The sequence below is a fragment of the Stigmatopora argus genome, chromosome 2, assembly GCF_051989625.1.
Source record: "Stigmatopora argus isolate UIUO_Sarg chromosome 2, RoL_Sarg_1.0, whole genome shotgun sequence".
Classification (NCBI taxonomy): Eukaryota; Metazoa; Chordata; class Actinopteri; order Syngnathiformes; family Syngnathidae; genus Stigmatopora; species Stigmatopora argus.
Window position 1 is genome coordinate 10,861,775 of NC_135388.1, and position 20,236 is coordinate 10,882,010.

The 20,236-nt window shown below is 40.3% G+C and overlaps 1 protein-coding gene across 6 annotated transcripts in view; it reads left to right on the plus strand.

Moving 5' to 3' along the window:
• The window catches only part of zfhx3b (zinc finger homeobox 3b), a 313,149-nt gene that overhangs the window by 106,642 nt on the left and 186,271 nt on the right, over nucleotides 1–20,236 (plus strand). The window contains exon 1 of one of the 6 annotated variants that reach the window (XM_077619356.1): nucleotides 5,329–5,400. The exons of 4 other annotated variants lie outside the window; for them this stretch is intronic. The gene's annotated coding sequence lies outside the window, so the exon portion shown is untranslated. Of the gene's footprint in view, nucleotides 1–5,328; nucleotides 5,401–5,687; nucleotides 5,854–20,236 lie in introns of those variants that run through there. One more of the 6 variants, XM_077619348.1, reaches the window with a different exon arrangement.

Sequence of the window (20,236 nt, forward strand, 5' to 3'; positions counted from 1 at the left end):
TAGTTTTTGATTCATTTTGTAATAAATGAAGTGAAGTATAACATAATACAACTCCCTCAGTTGAAGTATTTGTTCAAAATAATTTGAAGCTCAGAATTTAATAGGTTCAACTGTTAACTCTGACACAAGAAAGTTATAAATAACCATCGATCCATTGCACATTCTGGCTGTTAAGAGCATTGGACCCATGCTGTTGTACAAATATCAGTAGTGACCAGCACGTTATGCAACAAGCTGTGAACACCTTATTTTTTTAAAATAATCTTGTACTTGTGGCATCAAAGTCCTTATTGTGTACAGAAACATAGTCTGTTTGTGGTTTATGTCTTTTGCCGGCATTTGTTACAAAATACAGTATTTCAGTTGTCATTCATTATTTGTGAAATTGTCACACTTACCTCTTGTGTTAACATGGGGCTGAGTACTATGTTAGCTTGTGTATGCAACAAATTATGTTCATACCTTTTTTAATCACTCCATTTTATTTGCTCTTCTTAGAGTAGGAAACAACTGTATATCTGTCCGAAACTATATAATAATAATAATAATACTAAGATAATAAATCCAGAAAATATTTTTATTATTTGCCATTTAAAAGCTCATAAACTATCACAACAGTTGTTGAGTCTTTCGATAAGTGATTAATTGTCAATTAATTGATTAAAGGTGGCAGCGGGGCAGCCCGGGGGCTGAGTGGTTAGTGCTTCGGCCTCGAAGTGGGGGTCTCCTAATGAGGATAAAGCGGTTCAGAAAATGAGATGAGAGAGATGAGGTGGCACCCATAGTCTAGAGACACAACGGCCCTCTAAGGGAAACCAAAACTAGAATGTGGCCTCCGTAAAGTTGGGTTTGACAGCCCTGATGTACTACATCCAGTATGTATCCAGTAACGAATAAAGTAACTAAGGTCATTTGTCAAGAAGTAATCAGATTACTTCATTTTAAACGTGTGGTGAGCCAAACATTGCCGGTCGCCACTTCATTTTCTTTCTCTTGAACCCTCTGCGTCAGCCCCCTAGCCCAGCCCGCTGGTCCCGCTAACGCAGCCGCCACACTGGCCACTCGGCCGAGACGAAAAGCAATGAAGTCCAAAACATGCCGTTCATCTTCCAGATGGAGTGATTTACTGATTCCGCATGGGCTCTTTCACTCCACTTTCCTCCCGAGTCTGCCGAATAAACATTTATTTTCTTTAACTTGATGTTCTGATATTATAAAAATAGAAATCAAGCCGTTCTAAATGAATTTGCAATCTTGTGTATATCGCCCACTGATGGAGGAAATAGAGGAACAAAATATACTGGGGAGGGTGTACGTGTGTGTTGGTGGGTGGAATATGTAGGGTCTGGTCTGGAGCAATGCGAGGCGAGGTTTTGGTGTGGAAGAATCGCCATCAGATTTGTTTTTCCCTGCTGAGTTGCACAATGCAGACAGAGGCAGGGGCACCATTATTTGTATTTTCCTATTTTTAAATTTTTATTACCTTCCATGAAAAGGGGATGGTCCTCTCAGGGAACCGCCTTTCACTCTCCTAATTTTCTCATCACTCAGAGGCGGCCGCATGTCTCTTCTCATCTTCCCCATCATTTGTCTCTTAAATAATAAGCCTTTACATCTGCATACCGAATTGAGTGGGGAAATAAAAGACCAAAAGAAGACATTTGCGAGGAATAGGAGAGAATATAAAGCAAAGGAAAGGCTATGTGATATGAAGATGGGTTGCAGAGCGTCTCAGATGAGAGAAGTGACCTTATTGTTCTTCCCTGGTTTGCGTGTGACCATTCATGAGCCGCCATGTTTGAGAGGGTTGCCATTTTCTGTGGTTGTTCATTACTGTATTTGATTTTCGGTTGGGTAGGCATCACTTGAAGGGGGGCGGGTGTATTATGTCTGGCCATGAACACGTGTGTGTGTGTGTGTGTGTGTGATGCATGAGGGAGGGACTGCAAGTGGGGAGCCAGTAGCACTCGGTATGAGACAAAAAGACCCCGAGGTAGAAGGCTAAAGCTCAAGTTCATCACCATAGACAATGAGAAGCTCTTCACAAAACTATCGGACAGTCACTAATATTGGGCCGGATTGCATTTGCTTGCCGCGGAGGCTTCTCGACATCCGCTTCACATCCCCCTGGGTGCGTCCAACTACTTTTAGTTATAAGACACTACACCCAGATGGCTATTTATGCATTTATTGTGCATCATAAAGAGAGAGATGTTGTTTTTTTCTGGCCCGTGGCCACTGGGGTCGGCCTGTTGTGAGTACAATACACGGTGACAGTTCAGCCACTCTACCGCACACTTTTTACCACCACTCGCAAGCCCCAACCCACCTCCTGTCCTTCTACCCCCCTTGCACCCTCTTCGCCAGGACATCTGCTCCCCCAGCGTTGCCGCCATTGTGATGCTCAGCACTAACCGGGGTTTTAGCCACTGGTGGTGTGAAATTAAACAGCCACCTCATCCCTTGATGATAAGTGGCATCCTGTCTTCATGCTGCAGCTATCTCGCCGTCACACAGCACAAGGTCATGCTTTCAAGGGTGATCATGGGAATTACAGTTCACTATTGTTAAAAAAAACAGGGGACATGAAGGCAAGACAGTTGAAACTGTTTCCCCAATGTCAAATTTAAAGCTGCATTCATGTATGTGCTATAAAAAAAATGAAAACACAAGGTTGAAATCATGTTAAAAAATAGGATTATTATGACATAATTGGAAAGTTTTCGGGGCGGTCTTTGAAAAGAATAGAATCTTGGAGGTAAATTATCTTTTTAAAATTAAAAGTTAATATTTTAGTATCGCCATTTATTTTTCATTCGTCCTTTGCATTTTTGCAAATATACCATATCCTTCCACACTGATTTCCCTCAATAGCCTTGATGAGTACTTTAGATGTGGATTAAAGCACTTCATTCTAAGAGGGAAATGAGTAATAATTCAGAGATATTAATAAAACATGATAATGCCATTCAGAAACATAAAGTTACAAAAAGGAAAAAAAGGAAAGGAATATTGTTTCTAGTGTTATATTTAATGACACTGGATGATGTCGGGAAAGTCATGGATGCGACGGGGCAGCAGAGTTGGACAGACTGGATGTTTAATTTCACTCCACCAGTGGGGGCTCTTTTGGGTGGGAAGAGAAATTCATGCTCTTCTCACTGAACTGTGTTAGAGTTGATCGAACTATTTATATATTTTTTTAAGTGTTGGTTTTAAATAGTATTGCTTGCATAGAGGTAGGGCGCATATGCGTGCTTCATATCACATTTTAAGAGTAAGAAAGTCTTTTTTTTTACTCAAAAAAGATTTTGGAAAATCCATATAATTATGCTAGTATTAAAATAATTCAGATTGACTGTTAAAGCCAATATAGTCGTTTTGCAGTGGTGCTAATGGTGGTGTTAGAACGGGCCGACTCGGCCCTGGACCACATTTGGCAGGTACACTGGATGGCTTTTCACGTTCCCCACGGGGAATGATTGGAGCCACACTAATGTGGGTGAGTTTGACCTGGTACACCTTTTAAAAAGGTAATTTCTGTAGTCCTGAGGAGTGCCTTGTTACTTCTCCCCCTTGAATAGTATTTGTGTGTGTGTGTTTGGGTGTTTCTATTATGCATCAAGTTTAATTAATCGCCATCAAAATAATGAAATGCCCATAAGGTCATAAGCTTTTTAATGCATGTTAAGTTGAGATGCTTAGTCTGAAAAAAAAACTTTTAGATTTTAACAGATGATGTAATTATTCTCCTGATTTGTAGAAGGGAGTGATTAACCTCTGGGATTGAATGGAAATGAAAAAAAAAAAGAGACAATCCTCAAAATAATTTGTTTGTAATCAGTTTTATAATAATGGAAGCAGTAAGGTTTTAAAACATTAACTAACAAACTGTTCATACCTTGTTTGGAAAAAACCAATGAGCTTATATTTCAGTTTCTTAGAGAGTACGTTCACACTAGAGGATGGGAATCACAATTTATTTATTTTTTGCTGCTAATTTAGATTTTTAATTTTTTTTATTTTCTTTTCATATTACAAAGACTCATGCGGTTTACAGTGCAAAGACAACGTGTCCGTTACGACACACTAAAACACACTGTAACACACGGTCACCTGTCACAGCATTCAGAGAAGCCATCACTCCTTAGTCACTAAGGTTTTCTGGCAAATTTTGAGGATTTTATGCTACTGGAGCTAATGTTTTTGTAAATTTGATTGCTTCATGTGGGGTATCAGGAATGAAATGGAATTTTGTGTGCCTACATTCAGTAATACCCATGTTTATGTCACTTGTCAATGACATAGTACATGCATATATGCAATCATACTCCAGAGATGTCGGATAGACATCCAATACTTATCTACATCCAAACTGGCCCTGGTCAGATATGAAAAAAAAAATCAAATATGCAGTGTTCATATTGCATGAAAACACACCAAAAAATCTCTTGCGTGTGTGCAAAAAAAATAGAATTGGCCTGCAGTGTGAACATACCTTTAGACATTCCTGTGTTTTTCTTTCAGTCTGTCATTTTTCCTTTTTTCTGTCCTTGTCTGAGAGGTCTGGCAGGGATCATTCGCCGTCAAATGCATTGGACGTCTATCACCGTTGATGGCAGTCACTCAGTGAGTCAAATGAGTGCTCTAGAAGAGATTGTTTGTCTGTATTTCTTTCCTTTTGGCATTTACTGTTTATGTCTTTCTTTCTTTCTGCCCTGACAGTCCTTCAGTCACGCACACACACTTTCCGCTACACATACACGCAAAGTGTAATAAATGGAAGCCATTGTGATGGGGGGAAAAATGGCACTGTGATTTGGGATGGCTCGTAGAACGATGCCCTCAAGTATCACCCTGGATGATAAGGCAATCCCAGTCACTGAATAAATAAATAAATTAAACTTATATTCCATGTGCCCCCCCCTCCGCCTCCACACCAACTTATCACTTATGCACCCCCACTCCCTTCAGCCAATGTCCACCAGTGTTTGTAAAAAAAAAAAAAAAAAGAGTGCAGCCGTGCAATAAATAATGCATTTCACTAAGACGCATTCAGGTGGAGTCACTCTTTTGCCCCTTTACTCACACACACAGGGAAAAGGCAAAATATTGTAAAACGGACAGGGGGAGCGGAGTCCGGTGACGGCTTGATGATAGGCTCGGGCGTCGAAAGAGTGAGAAAAGAGAAGAAGAGTAAGAGAGTAGTAGAAGATGGAGGGGCAGGAGAGGGAGAGAGTGGCAAGCATATTATAACTCATCCATGTGGATCACACTAGTAGATTGGGAGCAATCCCTTGTTGAAATTGTCTTCTAAACACTTTGGAGAAAGACGAGGAGACGGGACGGAGCAGCCAGCCTTTCCAACTCTTTCTCCCACTGCCCGCTGTCCTGACTCAGGTAGAGAGACCTGTGACAGACTGCTTGCTTGTGTCTATCTCTTTCACTTTGTGTGTGTCTGTCTGTTTGTGTGTGTGTGTGTTGTCCTTGTGAGCAGACTAGTGAGTGCGTCCACATGTGTTGGAGCTTGAGCGAGCAAGAGAGAGAGAGACTGTGTGTGTGAGAGAGAGTGAGTGTAAGGAAGAGGGGGTATTATGCACCCTGGATGTTGCTTTAAACAGCTGCCTACAAGCGCAGGTATTGCGCGCCGGCTTCTAAATAAGCAGCACGTTCATGATCCCCCACCCCAGCCGCCCCCCCAAGCCCTTCAGGACTGTGAAATCAGACTCATACAGATGCGTGTGGCTTGAGCAGGAGCACGAGGCGGCTCCTGCATGACTTACTGAGACTAGAGGTGTAGAGGAGCAGCAGAGAGGGGACTCTAACGACATAGAGGGTGAAAGAGACAGTAAGGTCAGTAAATCCTTTTGTAACGTGTGCTGTCGTGGACTCAGCCGACTTTGGGCTATCGATTGTAGAAGTTTGTGGCAAGTGTGTGCCGCTTTGAGGCTGCCAGCTGAGAAGACTTGGTAACACTGGGCTGAGGTGCTGCTCGGGAGGGTGGGGGGAGAGATGTGCGTGCACGCGTGTGTTTGTGTGTGTGTGTGTGTGTGTGTGTTGGCGGGTGTGTGTTGCCGGGTGGGGGTTAAGTCAGAGTGGCCCAACTCTAAAGTTTGATGCGTGTCTGCAAGCATGTATACTTTCTTGTGTGCGCTTAGGCTACCAAATTATTTGCGTTTAACCTAACAAAGAGTTGCTCAAGTCATTTTGTAACACAGAAAAAGTGCATGGTTATTTTTTTTTTAAGTGGTGATGTGACATAGTGAAAAATGATATGTTCTCATGTAGGAATTTAAAGGCCTAGTAATCTCTGTTGGACAGAGTAATGTTGGACTTTTAAAAGCAACATAATTGAGTGTTGTGTTTGCCTAACTGAATGCAAACGTACAAATAGACTGTGTGACATACATTATAAATAGCCTAGACCTAAAACCTAAACTACATTTGACCCTTTATTAGGCAAGTGACTATTTTTGGTAATTAAAAAAAAGAAAGACTGGTGCTAACGTACATGGGCATCACATTTGAGTCATTTAGGCCAATGAGATGTCCTCATACATATGTGGACAACAGGTGCCACTAATATGTATTTATTATATTTCTAATCTATCGTTGATTTCATATAACCTTTTAACAAATAAAAATGAATATGAATTAAAATAACATTAATAAAACCTAAATTACTAAAATTTATGAAAACTGGTTGTGGCCCTCCATAAGACACAATTTATTTGATTAATTTCATAGTATTTAATTTCTGCTATTGACAATGAGAGATGTTCAATTAATTTGAACTGGCTAAACTGGCTGCGAGTGCTCATGTTTCAGTGCCATTGACAGCATTAGATGTCTGATTTATTTTGAATGCCTGTGCTAGCAGCAAACAAGCGCTCGCAGTCCAAAATGAAGCCAATGAGTTTAATCAATGCCCTTATTTTGTTGACATTTTTGACATAATTACAACCTGTTTTATTACATTAAGGCATAATCCAATAGTTAGAAATTGATCTCAAATTAAATTGAATTCATTCAAGAATAAAGAATATCCCAACATAGACGTAGTGTATTTGTCAAACACAGCAAACAGTCAGTCTGTCTTGTGGTGACGTTGGCCAATGAGAAGGGTCCGTGCGTCCATGTGACCATCACAGACACACATCCACACGCACACAATGGATTCCAGAGTTTCAGTGTGTTTTTATATATTATAGATTATAGTCATTCGTCTTTATTTTACAATGCAAAGAAAAAATACATCATGGCTGTTTTTTTTTTGCTGAAGGGGTTATGGGAAAACCACAGCGACACCGTATATGCCGGCATTTGAATGTGTCGTGCAAAAGTGAAAAAGCCACCTCAACCAAATTGTCAGCAATACTAAAGACATCAACACAAAAATTTCAACCATCCATCACAACTGTCGGCCCGTTTCTGTGGCGACAGTGATTTATTCGTGGGCTGAAATCCATTTGGACTCCCTTGCTAACTCACTCACTTCTTCACATTCACTGTCACACATGCACAACCCCCCCATGACCGTATACTGCCACTCACATGATATTAATAAACATTTATTTGATGTTGACAACTTTTAATAGTGAATTCTCTGAGCAGCATTGGCAGGTTTCTCACATAATATTTGACTGTTTTGCGAGTAACTTTTTTCTTTATTGCTCCTGTCATATTTTAACTCCAAGCAAAGTAAGTAGGGCTCGTCTTTGATTGATTTAGCCCGGTGATGAGCACCCCTCCCAGGTAGGAGCAGGTTATCATGGCAGGTTCTGGTTTTGCGTTTAATCTGCTGCCGTGCATGACAAGTGGATGCATCAGTCTGCGAGAAAACTGTACACTGACAAGTGTGTTTACACTGTTTGACTGTGAGGGGTAGGGGCTGGGGGGCATACAGCCACTCAGGCTTGCTTCCATTATTCATTTAATTTTCTCTTTTTTTTCACCACCACATCTGTGGTATTTTTTCATATGTTCCATGGTAAGTCATGTCCTATTGCCTGCCCAGGCAGATTTATCAGTCCGTCCACTGCTACTAATATCCTCTATCCAGCAAAGCCCCCGCTCAAGACCTAAACCTTGACCCGAGCCCGTGACTGCTCCCTTGGATTGTGAGTCACGTGAGCGTTTCCTCATGAATTCTGCCATATAGCGGGATGGCTGTTATGCAGATGCTCAGTTAGGAGCTGAAGCCAGAGCTGTCAGCTGATAATATTTTTATAAGTCTGCATTACTGTGTTAGACATGCGCTCGTCTGGCCTGTGTGCATCTGGAGGCGAGGGCAGCAGAGATGTGTCGGCCTGCTCTAGCCTGCAAAACGTCTGGCGGCTCAGGATGAGCTTGGCCTACTGGCCGCAGAGTTCACCCGTCCTCCCTTAACGCCAATCCGCTTCTTGCTTGCTCTCTGCATCAATGACAGTGTTAAAGGATCAAAGAGATTTTAAGTAGTAATGGTTTCAATTATTGCCGCTCTCTACTGCATTTGTCTCAGAATTAAATTTAAGTATTAGCCTGGGAACACATGAAGCATGTTGTACATTGACACAAAATTTGAATATTTTATTTCAACAACATTTAGGAAAGTACATTGACAACATCATTTCATTTTAAATGGAAAATTATACAAATTTGTTAGAAATAATCAGTGTATAAATTTGTGACGTGTTATGACGAACAATGAATTAAGTTTTTTGTTTTAGTGCAACACAGTAAATGTTCTATTGTAGTGAACGTAACCACATGCACAATATTGTAGCAGCTACTTTTCTCTATACTTTTTGAAGGCGATGGCTTACAGTCCAGTACAGCTAATTTATAGGCTTTTACAGGCTAATGATTTTTATGTCATTTGCTCTCAATATCGCTTAATACAATGTGGAGCCCCTTGTCTTATGGTCCAGTTCAGGTTATATATGCGAAAACACAGTTTTCCAGTAAAATGTTGTGGGTGCATCTTATAATTTGGGTACATTTTCCTTTAATCTTTTCTCACTTTCTATTTCACCCAGGCTTTCTTGAAGTACAATTCCTCAGGAAATTAATTTTAATTGAATTGTTTACAAAATCTGAATAGTGCATAATCTGGTTGTGTTTAGTTGTGATAATATGAAATACACGTTTTAGAGGTTAGATCACTATATTATTTTCTATGAACAGACTTTCATCCGGAGCTAAGCATTCTTTAGAGGTGGTCCTTGGGGTAAAAAAGCACTAATGTAAGCAGTCAACAGTCAACCGGTTAAAAGTCATTCTGGAGCATGACAATGCTGATGACATTGCTTCTTCGGTGTCTTGCTGATGTTTAAAAGGTCTCCGTGAGACCTTGAGTGCTCCTGGTCATAGTGATTAAACTCAGACTATGGTCTGGGCACGACCATGATAATGTGGCAAATTTACGCGGGCTCCCAAAATCCTGGATTAATGGCTTCTTTAAGAGCTTAACATGGCCACTCATTCAAACATGCGCCGGATAGACTTTTCTGCTTGTTAGCGCCTGTCGACTGCAGCAAGAACATAGGGGGAGCCATAAGTCCTCAGACTTTTCCTTTCGACAACACTCGTCTGGTTTGACATGCTGGGAATCATTATTATAATTAGGAATAAAAAATGTTGACAGAATTGTATAGGATTTTTTTTGTGTGAGATACTTCAAGCAGACAACATGGTAAGGCGGATGCATTTTGCACTGAGAAGAGAATCATAAAACAATAAGAAATTAAATAAATACGTAAACAAATAATCAATAAGGTATAACAAAAAAGTATTTCAGTCAAATTCCCATCAAGGCTGATTCTGAACTATTCCTTTAAATGGCAGTGATTCCATGCAGTCGAGACAGTGTCATTATTGCCTTGTTCGAAATGGCGTCCATGCTGGCCTCTTGCTTCCTAGAGTATAGAACAAGGAAAGATGTAATCATGTTGGGCCCGCTTGCAAAATGGCCGCACTAAATGTGTGCTTTCCTTCCTCGTCATATTACATCTTATTACTGCAGTCATGTGCATAATCATGCAAGTGCTTTGGTTATGTGTGAGTAACTTTTGCACCTCCAGCTGCAATCCTGACAAATTATTGTACGTTTGCAGGCCTTCTCGTTTATCTGGCTTGTCGCCTGTGTGTCTAAGAAGAAATGCAATTGTTTGTTTTATCAACATGCTCTCGGCCATAACAAATAATTCAATATCCCAATCAGTGAGGAAAACAATTATCCTGAGTGAATTGCAATTTTCTTTTGTGGACAATAGAATGTACTAGAGTAAAGAGTAAATGTTAATTCTTTATTATAGCAGAAAAGTGTTTGTTTCATGCCATGAAAAAGGCAATTTCTAAATTTCCCTGTGTAGAATTTCTCATTTTGATGTACTGTTCCTGCCTCGTGTTTCATAGCGTGCTATCTGAAAGAGTAATGGCGCCGGCGTTTGGTGCTATGTTGATTCAATCGTGGCTCTTCTGCAATAATTCAGGAGCATGCGAGATGGGGCGGGGTAAAGGAAGGGAGGCTCCATTTTACTCCGCCAATCCCCCTCACCCCCTCGCCGCCATCACCGGAATATAATCCGCTGTCTCCTGACCTTCAAATCATGCAGCGTTGCAGTCATTCCAATTGGCCCGGCCGCCATTAGCGTGAAATGTCCTCTAGCCACTCGGGCTCGCGCGCATGGAAGGTTTCCTTTCTGCCAGCGTGGTGTCCCTCCTCTACTTTGCTCCCTTTGCTTCGTTGCGCCCCCTGAAGCCGGACACGGAGGGTGGGGGGCGCCACGCTCGGAAATGAGCCGCCACAGGAGATGCTGTTGGTCAAGAGATTGTATAGAAAACAATCTCTCCATTAAATAACATTGTTGCTTTATAGTCCTTGGTAAAATGGACTGCTAGCAAATGCCGCACACACTATAAGTATACGCTTGTAGAACTCGTGTTTAGTGTTTTTCCGATTAGCATCTGCAAGCATACAATATTCAATATCTAATACTGGATTACTATATGCAGTAAAGGAACAGATGGTTAAATATTTAGTGATCAAAGAACCACCATAGTTAATATTATATTGAGGTAGTAAAGTAGGCCAGAATCATCACCATTAAAATGTTTAATTATTAAAAAAAATCTAATATTTTGTTAGCTAATGTCACTTAATGCATAGCTTCAACACTGCACTCAAATATGACTATGAAAACATTTTCTTAAATAATGACTTAATTAAAATACTGTGCATAAAAGTTAAATAAAAACTACCTTTTAGAAAATGAAATAGATAATTAAAACAATCCATCCTAAAAGAGCTTTATTATATGAAAACCAAATGTAAAACACCAACACGATGCAGATTATTTATCAACACTGCACTTTTAATACAAACAAATTGTCTTAGAATTCCAACAAATGTATCCCAATGTGATAAGTTAATGTACGCTTAATGCAACAGCCTTTTAAAACAAATCAAATTTTCTCTTCTTCACAAATCAGTGGTTAATGATGACACGTGAAAGTGAATTGGACTAAGAAAACGTTCCTGCATGGTACAACTTTGAAATTTAAAACAGTAACTTTAAACTCCCTCAGACCATGTCAAAAAATGAAAATGACTGCAATAATATTTTTTTACATGTAGAAAACTACTTTGGGATTTTAGTCTTGCTATCTTTTACTATTTCATTGTTGTTCCATCCGAAACAATCTTTTCAGCTAGTCTGGTTGTGATGTCACAACCATAATTTGTGATCATGTGTAGTTTTCTAGTGATGCGTTACCTAGTATATGTTGTCAGAATGGCACAATGGTCACATGGCAAAAACAGAATAAAAAGCCTAATGATAGCATGCTGGACTGCAAAAATGTAAAGCTCATTCTAGTTGTGACACCAACTTGTGTTTGGAGATTTTTTTATTGGGCTGGGTGACAGCTTCCACTATTAAGTTTTTTTCTGTCAATTTTGATCGATTTGCTATCATTTAAAGGTAATTTTCTGTAGTATTTCATAGCTCGAATCTTTACCTTGCCACTAGAGGAGCCTCCGTACTGCTATTGGCTCGCATACCACACTTTAGGTAACGTCTGGTTATATTTTTCTTATGCTTCGTTAATAATATTAGCTATGTTATTTTTATTTATTTTCTGATACATGCCTCTTTACATTTGCTTTGGTGTTTGCAATATTCTAACGAGATGAAATGGGCACATTAGTGTTATACTGAGTAAGTATCTTTTTTAAAGCAACATATTTAATTCTGTTAATCTATTTCTGAGTCAGTGCTGTGGATTATCAAAAGCGTTTCAAGTCAAATACTGTTGAAAATAAGGTCAGAAATAGTTGTGGGTATCTCTTCAAGTGTTGCTGTCACTGGATTTTGATGGTGATGCAGACACTGCAAACGTGCCCTCCGCCATGTTTATTTGCCGGGCTGGCAGCGCGGCAGCTGTTTGATGGTGTTTGATGGAGCACGCGTCCGTCGTTCCAACGGCCGAGCGTGTTGCACACAGGATGCGGCTCGACCTGCGCTTATCGCGTCGAAGAAGAGCATCGACTGAGTGGGCCCTGCGAATCACATGCCAGAACTCAGCATGTGTTATGTTGCGAGTAGATAGATGGATCAATAATTGAAAGGGGACACATTTGATATGATCTGAATATTAAAAATATATCAGAGGCCAAACAGCATCCATGTCTGTCTTCAGAAGTGTCTTGAAAGATGTGTGTCAATTCTCCAGAGAGAGGCTTTATTCAGAAGGGTCAACAGGTTCACTCAGCGTTTGATGTATGAAAGAATATTTTTAATATCGTCATTTTGGTTGTTCCTGCTTTCAAAAAAAACAGCGGTAAATAGAATCAGCCGCAGCTTTCAATGTTATCTTTGTCGTCGCGCTTCGTGAATTATTTCTTCTCCATATTCATAACTACAAATAAATCTCTGTGACCTAGAATTCGTTTTAGGGTAATTTCACAAACACGCACATATTTCATCGCTTGCCTTTTGTTTTTCTGTTTTGTCGGATTGAGCTGACTATCTCTGCTTGCTGTGTTTCTGGGACAATTGGAAATGTGTTTTACCTCCTTTTACTCGATGCTGACATGGCATTTGGGGTTTGTGGAGGAGTGACCCAGGTGCGGAATGCCAACTGATCAGATTGTGTACATCGATAGCCATTGTGTCGCCTGATACTGTGCACGACCTCATCTCAAGTCTATCTCTTCCTACCGCTTGTTATTACACACTGCATGCATTTTTTTGATTAATGACCCCACTGAGGTGCATCCATAATGCTATGACTTGGAGGTAAATTGAAATGCATGCATTGGATGTACTGAATTTTGATATTATTGCTCAATATACTTAGTAAGCAATACATTGGTGAAAATAAAACTGGAAAAGGCTGCACATCCTGCTGGCGTTGCATTACATTGATTAGGATGAGACACGGACACAGTTGAAGAGTGCATCGACTTTCATTTAAATGCACTCATCTGTATCCTGTATATACCAGTTTTTGTTTCTAGGAGAGTCAGTCTGTAGCAGTAGAATGTTTCATTTCCTCTTAGAGATTGTCTTCACTAATGCTGAAGGCTTATAGTACTGGAAAAAGCCGATATTGGGATGTTTGATAACCAGATCAACCTGACGACCGTGCCAATACGGAACAGATGAAACAAACAGTTAGTCTGAGAAGCACACTTCAGATGGATGCACCTGAAACATATCGTGCCAAATCCGAAAGAATTTTAAGGAAGTTATGACTTCACCATCCTTTTTTTTCTTCGAAAAACATGCCATCTCCTGACCCACCCTGTGTCTGTAATTTGTTGCACAAGAAACCACCATGCTCAAGGAAAACAACCCATCAGATTGGCATGCATTCATTGGCATTCCCTTTATGAGCACGTCTTTACACCCTTTACGCATTAGTAATGGAGAGTTTTACTATGATGCAAAATATTTTTAGGTATACCTGAGAAGGTTCAACAGATGATAGACAACTTTTAGTGAAAAATCATTTTAAAAAGTTGTTATCTGCTTCGAATTACAAGGAATTAAAGTCTCTTCCCAGAAATGACAACTTAGCATTTCTGGTTGTATCTTCCCAGGAATTGTCGCTTTGCATATTGCAATTGAGGCTAAAGATGAGGGCAGAGATATATCAGGATTTTCCCCCTCCCAAAGATCTTATGTATCATGTATACTGTCAAGTCATAATCACTGCTGAAACAAATATGAATGAAATATTTTATCCGTTTTCAGATACATACATTCATTTTTCATCTTATTTTTTTTATCTAATTCTGGAAACAAATGCAGCATGCGTCTGTGTGTGTTTGTGCAGATGAAAATGAAAAATGGGGTCTGCGACGGATGGGGTCGTGAGGGGGCCAAGCTGTCCCTGGCCATTCATTCTCTCTGGCCCTCTTGTCTAATTAATGGGCCACATTCATACCCGTTATTGCACCGGAGGGTCTGTCACTCATTAATCACGTGACCTTCCATGCCATACTTAATGACCTTGGAGGGGTAGATCAGCTGGAGATGGCTGAAGCGCTAGAATTAAATTGTTTCTGGAAGTGGTCACGGTCACATCAGCCACTTCAACAGCCACTCAGCTCAGGCCCTCTCTGGTTACAACTACAAGACTTGCCATTGGCCTTCATGCATACAGTTTGCCACAATTTGCTCTTGTTCCTTTCCCTTTCATGTTCAGTCCGTGCTTATTAGTGGTCACGGTTAGTTCAAATAACTATATTTTCCATTTATAACTCAATACTGTTCCCTATCTGAAGATAGGGTCGAAGCATGTGATCTCTGCTAGCCAATCAGAAGGATTCTCTTGCTTTGGACTGTGAGTGGAACGTTGTTTACTTTCGTTGTTGTTTTTGTGCCTATTCTAAGCGAGTCACTTTGAAAACGTGTCTGTGGGTTCGTGAAGTAGGGCCGAAGATTCGACCCCCCCCCTTAATAATTTGCCCTTGTTACCTTATCCACTGGGAGGCAGTGTGGCAACTCTGCAACACTGTATGAATACACGTTATAATTGTAGCAGAAGAGAGAGAAAAATAACGAAGAAGGCGTTGTCAATAGTACTTGTTTGGCGGTTTAGAAAGTGTATCGTTGTGGGAGTTTCTGTATTTCATTTCGTTTGTTTTGAGATGTAAAGCAATACTAATTTTTGTTAACATACGGTCTCGTCTATCGTACTAAGTTAGTATTAAAATAGCGTTTTGTCTTTTTCTTTTTCGACTCAAAATTAGAATTAAAGTTATGCACGTGTTTGCAATGTCATTGCAAACACCTAAATATTTACAACATGCTGCTTATGCCGTAGTTGTGATAACGTAGCGGTGAAGTTGTTTTAACAGTTTTATGGGTTGGATTCAGGTAGTTGTAAATACATTTTTGTCATTTGCCACTAAAACAGTGACACTGCTTTTCACATGGTGAATACAGTATGTAACATTTCAAACTGTTGAAGTCCAAAAGATTTCATTTCCAAAGGCAGTTTGGAAAAACTTAGAGTTGACAATTTTTCCCACATCTTGACGCTTTCTTTTCAGTCACCACAAAGTACCAAAAGCACATTTGTGTTGCCAATATATTTATAAATAAACATTCTCTGGGAAACAAAAAAATTCGCTAAGTGTCCAAAGTTTAAACGTTAGGGCTGCCACCTTCTTTTTCACCATGGCAACATTGAAATGTTGGCTTTCTTCTCGGTGACATTGAAATGGAGTGATTTTGTTTATCCTCGCCTTTTGTTTATTTAACATTTTGCACAGCGGGGGAGTTTCAGATAGATTGTTTTCAAGACAGTCCCTGCAGACAGCGAGCAAACACTCTACAGCTTCATCAAACACAACTATCTTCAACTTTCCCCCTCTGCCGCGTGCATGGGGATGTGACAGAAAGGAGCATTGTAATGGAATATGATTGTAAACCATTGTCATAATTTTTACTGTCTGTGTCTCTAACAATATGCAAACTCTTTTTTTTTCTTCTCCAAAGCCTTTTCCCCAGTTTAGAGTAAGTGCACCCTTAAATAGGAAGGAAACTCATTGATGGATAAAAACACTGTCGTGTGGTGAACATTTGTGAGGCTGATACTCAGTTTTTTTCCCTTTATTCTCCACAAAGAAGGCATCAAGATAAAAAATTCAGGCTGAAGTAAAAAAAAAAAATCTTTTGTGAGTCATGGAGTTCAGCACTGCACAAAATAGTTTGTAAAATTGTTTCATTAAGCGAACTGAATTCAATGCCAATACTCGAATTAAATTATAGCCTTTTGCTCACTCATTTCTACTGTCGCATTGGACGTTACGAGGGTCAGTCAAAAAAACAACGCCATTCGTTCTTCCTCTACCTTCTACCCTAATATCAATGCCTTTTTCCTTCCATCTTTACTTCTCTCTGCTTCTTTTCTGTTCAGAGTGCAGGCTTGATTAATATTTTCCACTGTTCCGTAACCATGGAAATAAGGTCACTGCATATGATACTTAATTGAATCTTCCCGGTGCTTTTGTGTGCATCTCCTGTGTCCGGACAATAAAAAATCTTCTACTGATGACTCCGACCCCTGTTCTCCACTCCACTCCCCTCCATCTTCACTTTCATTTTGTGCCCCATGAATTTATTCATTTGTTTCCTCTGCTACCTCTTTTCTTAGTCGCCTTTTCTTCCCTGGGCCTCGTCTTCGTTGTCCTGTCAGTTTTTTTTTACTCCTTCTTCCTCCCCCCATTGTTCTCCCGCATGCTTTGTCCTCCCCACAAAGCATGTGAATGCTGTACGCCAAATTCAACTATATTTAAATGTGGCCTGTGTTTATACGTGCTTGCTGGACCAACACTTGAATGACATATTGCTGTTTAATCTCTACGTAATACACAGCGGCTTTTTTTCCCCGGCAAAGCATTTGCATACTCAAATTAGTCTCGGGCACAATCATTGCTTGTAATTCAAATGACACTGATGGCTCAAGTGGTGGAGGCAAAAGTCCTGTCGGAAAAGCACCGGGTCCTCAGAGCAGGTGTTCTGATTAATGAGTAGCAAATTGGGGCCCTCCAAGATGGAGGTTTAAGTGGGGGATGCGTCTCCTCTTCACGCCACGCGTGGAGCTTACGTAAACACGCCCGAGCATCTTTGTTCAGGCAAGTGTAGAAGCTAATCCAAAGCAAGAGGGGGTCGACATTGGTAGGGAGGAAACAGTGGGGTGGATAAAGAATGAAGGGCGAACAACAAGTTAGGACAGAACTGGCATTAATCTCTGAAACGTATATTTGATACTTGCCAATGATTTTGTCTGATTTGATTTGGCAGAATTTTTAACAATACACTGCCCTTTTGCATGTTTTTCGAGTTTTGAAACCAGATTTACAAGGTATTGAACAATACCCTGTTGAAAGTAAAGAGAGCAATTATTCTTTTGTTGTTCTGGAAAAGTTTTAAGCTAACATGACAGCATTTTCATCAGACCTTCAACAACGATGCAAGAATAGAGTGGTTGGCGATGTCGCTTTAAATTACAATTCAACTGTACACCAATTGAATTTTCTGTCTTATCCTATAAATTTTCTTTAAAGCTGAGTAAATTGTAATCACCTTGAGTATCAACTCTTTGGCTGTTATTTTCCAATTCATTTTGACGCGAATGGAAAGGCATTTGACACTGAAAGAGTTGATAACCTATCTAATTGTTGTAGTCACGGCATATTGAACTTCCAGTGGCCAGTATGAATGATACTGTACGATAGTTTTAGCACACCTGCTTCCGATACACATCTGAGACATTGTGCTTCAATGGAAAATGGCCAAATGGGCCCAAACAAGGCATTTTCACTAAAGGGTATCCACATTTTTGTTGGCACTTAGAGATTATTGTGTGTGCTCAGTTATTTTGACGACCAGTAAATTCAGTCAGAGAAGCTGCAATTCTTTACATTCTCACATGTCATTCCTTAAGTACTTTCCCCTGGAAATAAAGTAAGAAATTATTTTACCCAAAAAATAAATGTCTGAGCTCCTGTATCTGATGAAGCCATCGTCTTGAATGACACCAGTGTAGTTGGTGCCTTGCTCAAAGTCAGCTTGGCAGTGTTCAGTGTAGCACCTTTGTTATAACTCAGAGTTATGAACAAAGACCGCATACCATAGCATAAAGGTAGTTCCACACTTTGGTATATTGATGAGTCCAAATTGTAATAGCTGGCGACTCTTCATAGAACGTTTTCTCATTTTTCTTTTTTGGCCACATTATCCGTACTGAATGACTAAATAATTCAAAAAGCCCATTTGGCGCATGGTGTGTCATTTCTTCATTTAGGCTAAATTTGTTAATATTGGTCCATTTTACAAAGAGTCACGTTTGCTCTAATAAAAGTGGGGCAGTGATCTCAAGGCAATCATTGCACTCAAATAAAACAAAGTCATATGTGGAAAGAGGTAGAGGGCGAAAAACATGTATACATCAGTTTTGACACAGGCGCCATAAAATAACCATTAGCAGTTACCTACAATTTGAAGTGACAGTCTATCAATAATATCACGCTGAAAATGGGACAGGTTTGTTGCTGTCTTTAAATCATCAGCGAAGTCCACATCGCGGAAAGGCATGCAGGTATAGGAAATGCATTAAGACTTGATGTTAATGGGTGTGGCAAGAGCCGAGAGACCCCCAGGGGCACATCGCTCACATCTCACTAGGCCAAAGTCTCCACACGACCGCCCTGACAGACCATATACATTCGCTTAACATAACTTCACAAAGATAATAATGCTCATTTACAACTGTTACTGTGAGAGTCTTGTGAATTTGAATGTGTATCTTAGTGAAGATTGCAGTGATGGAGAAGTCCTGGGGGATTTACATTCTTTTATTAACATGTATAGTTGTCACAAAGCTAGGGTTTTGGGGCATTTGGGATGGTTCAGGGTTTTGACAATTTTTCTCTCGACTGGCTACTCTCTACATAGAAAAAAAATTGACCCCTGAAAAGAAATTATTCGAGCAATACATTGCACATAATCTGAGCAGGAAATAGGAATGATATTATTTTGCAAATGTTGCTATCCAACTTGTAGCTCAAGAACAAGGTGTCCAAAAACACCTGAAGCATCGAACAGGTAAACCGGTGCTCTTAAGTTTAGTGAAGGTCAAATTAAAAAGAGAGACTGCACCAACATGTGCACCCTAGTGGAAAGAATCTTGTTTAATCAACTGAAAGTAATTTAATATTCTGATGTATAATCGGGGGAAAAATCAATTAAACAATATTTACAAGAACAGGTAGACATTTTATTTTATTTTATTAATTCACAAGAAGCAACACGACCAAACATACCTTAACTGCCGTAAATTTTGCTGTGATTCCTAATTTGTATCGCCCCAGGACATTGTGTGTAGACCCTCTCTAAACCTAGTGCAGGGTCTGTTGATGTGGGCTTTTTGTGAATAGTAGTTTTATACTAGCATGGTGAGTGCTTTTCTCTTTTGCTGAGCTCTTCTTATTCATCTTATACGGTAATATTTTCAGCAAGCGCTACTGTAATACATAATCGTTTACCAAGTGGAATTCATTTCAAACGCGTTATTTATATGTCCTTGAGCTTTTCCGGCATGCAGTACGTTGGAAGTATTTTCTTTGCAAACTTAAATATATGCAAACCTAATGCAAATAAGCTCTCATACTTGCACAAACATCCTCGCACACATACTAATTTTAATTCACTGGCAATCCCTTCCTCCCAAGTGGGACATTTGTCTACGATCAAACTAAGTGTTGCATATGAATGGACCTATTAATGAATGGGGCACGCACACAGAGCGAGGGCACACTTCTTTTCTTCTACCTCGTGGAACGCCGAAACGCGGGGGTTTCCGGGTGCCCATCTGCTCTTTGCGCACATCGACCCGTGGCAACGATGGGCAGGCGCCACAGGCGGCCGGTGTAGCAACAAGTGTGCGCGCATTACCACGCTTGCCAGTTCCCGTCACTTGGCAGCGTGCCTGCTAAGCTGCCCGCCCCCTTATCATAGAGACTTGATTGTGCCAAGGGAGAACGTTTGGGGAGTAGGTTGGGAAGGGGGGGCGAAGAGGGGGATCTGATTTGCATACTGCCGCTTAGACAACACTCAACTGATTCTAAACAGCGCCAAAGCAATTAAGGCTCATTAGCCCTTTTGTTTTGTCTCATGGCAGCGTGTAACAGTGACAGCATCTGGGGCACATTGACCCCATGAGGGGATTGCCCGTGGGA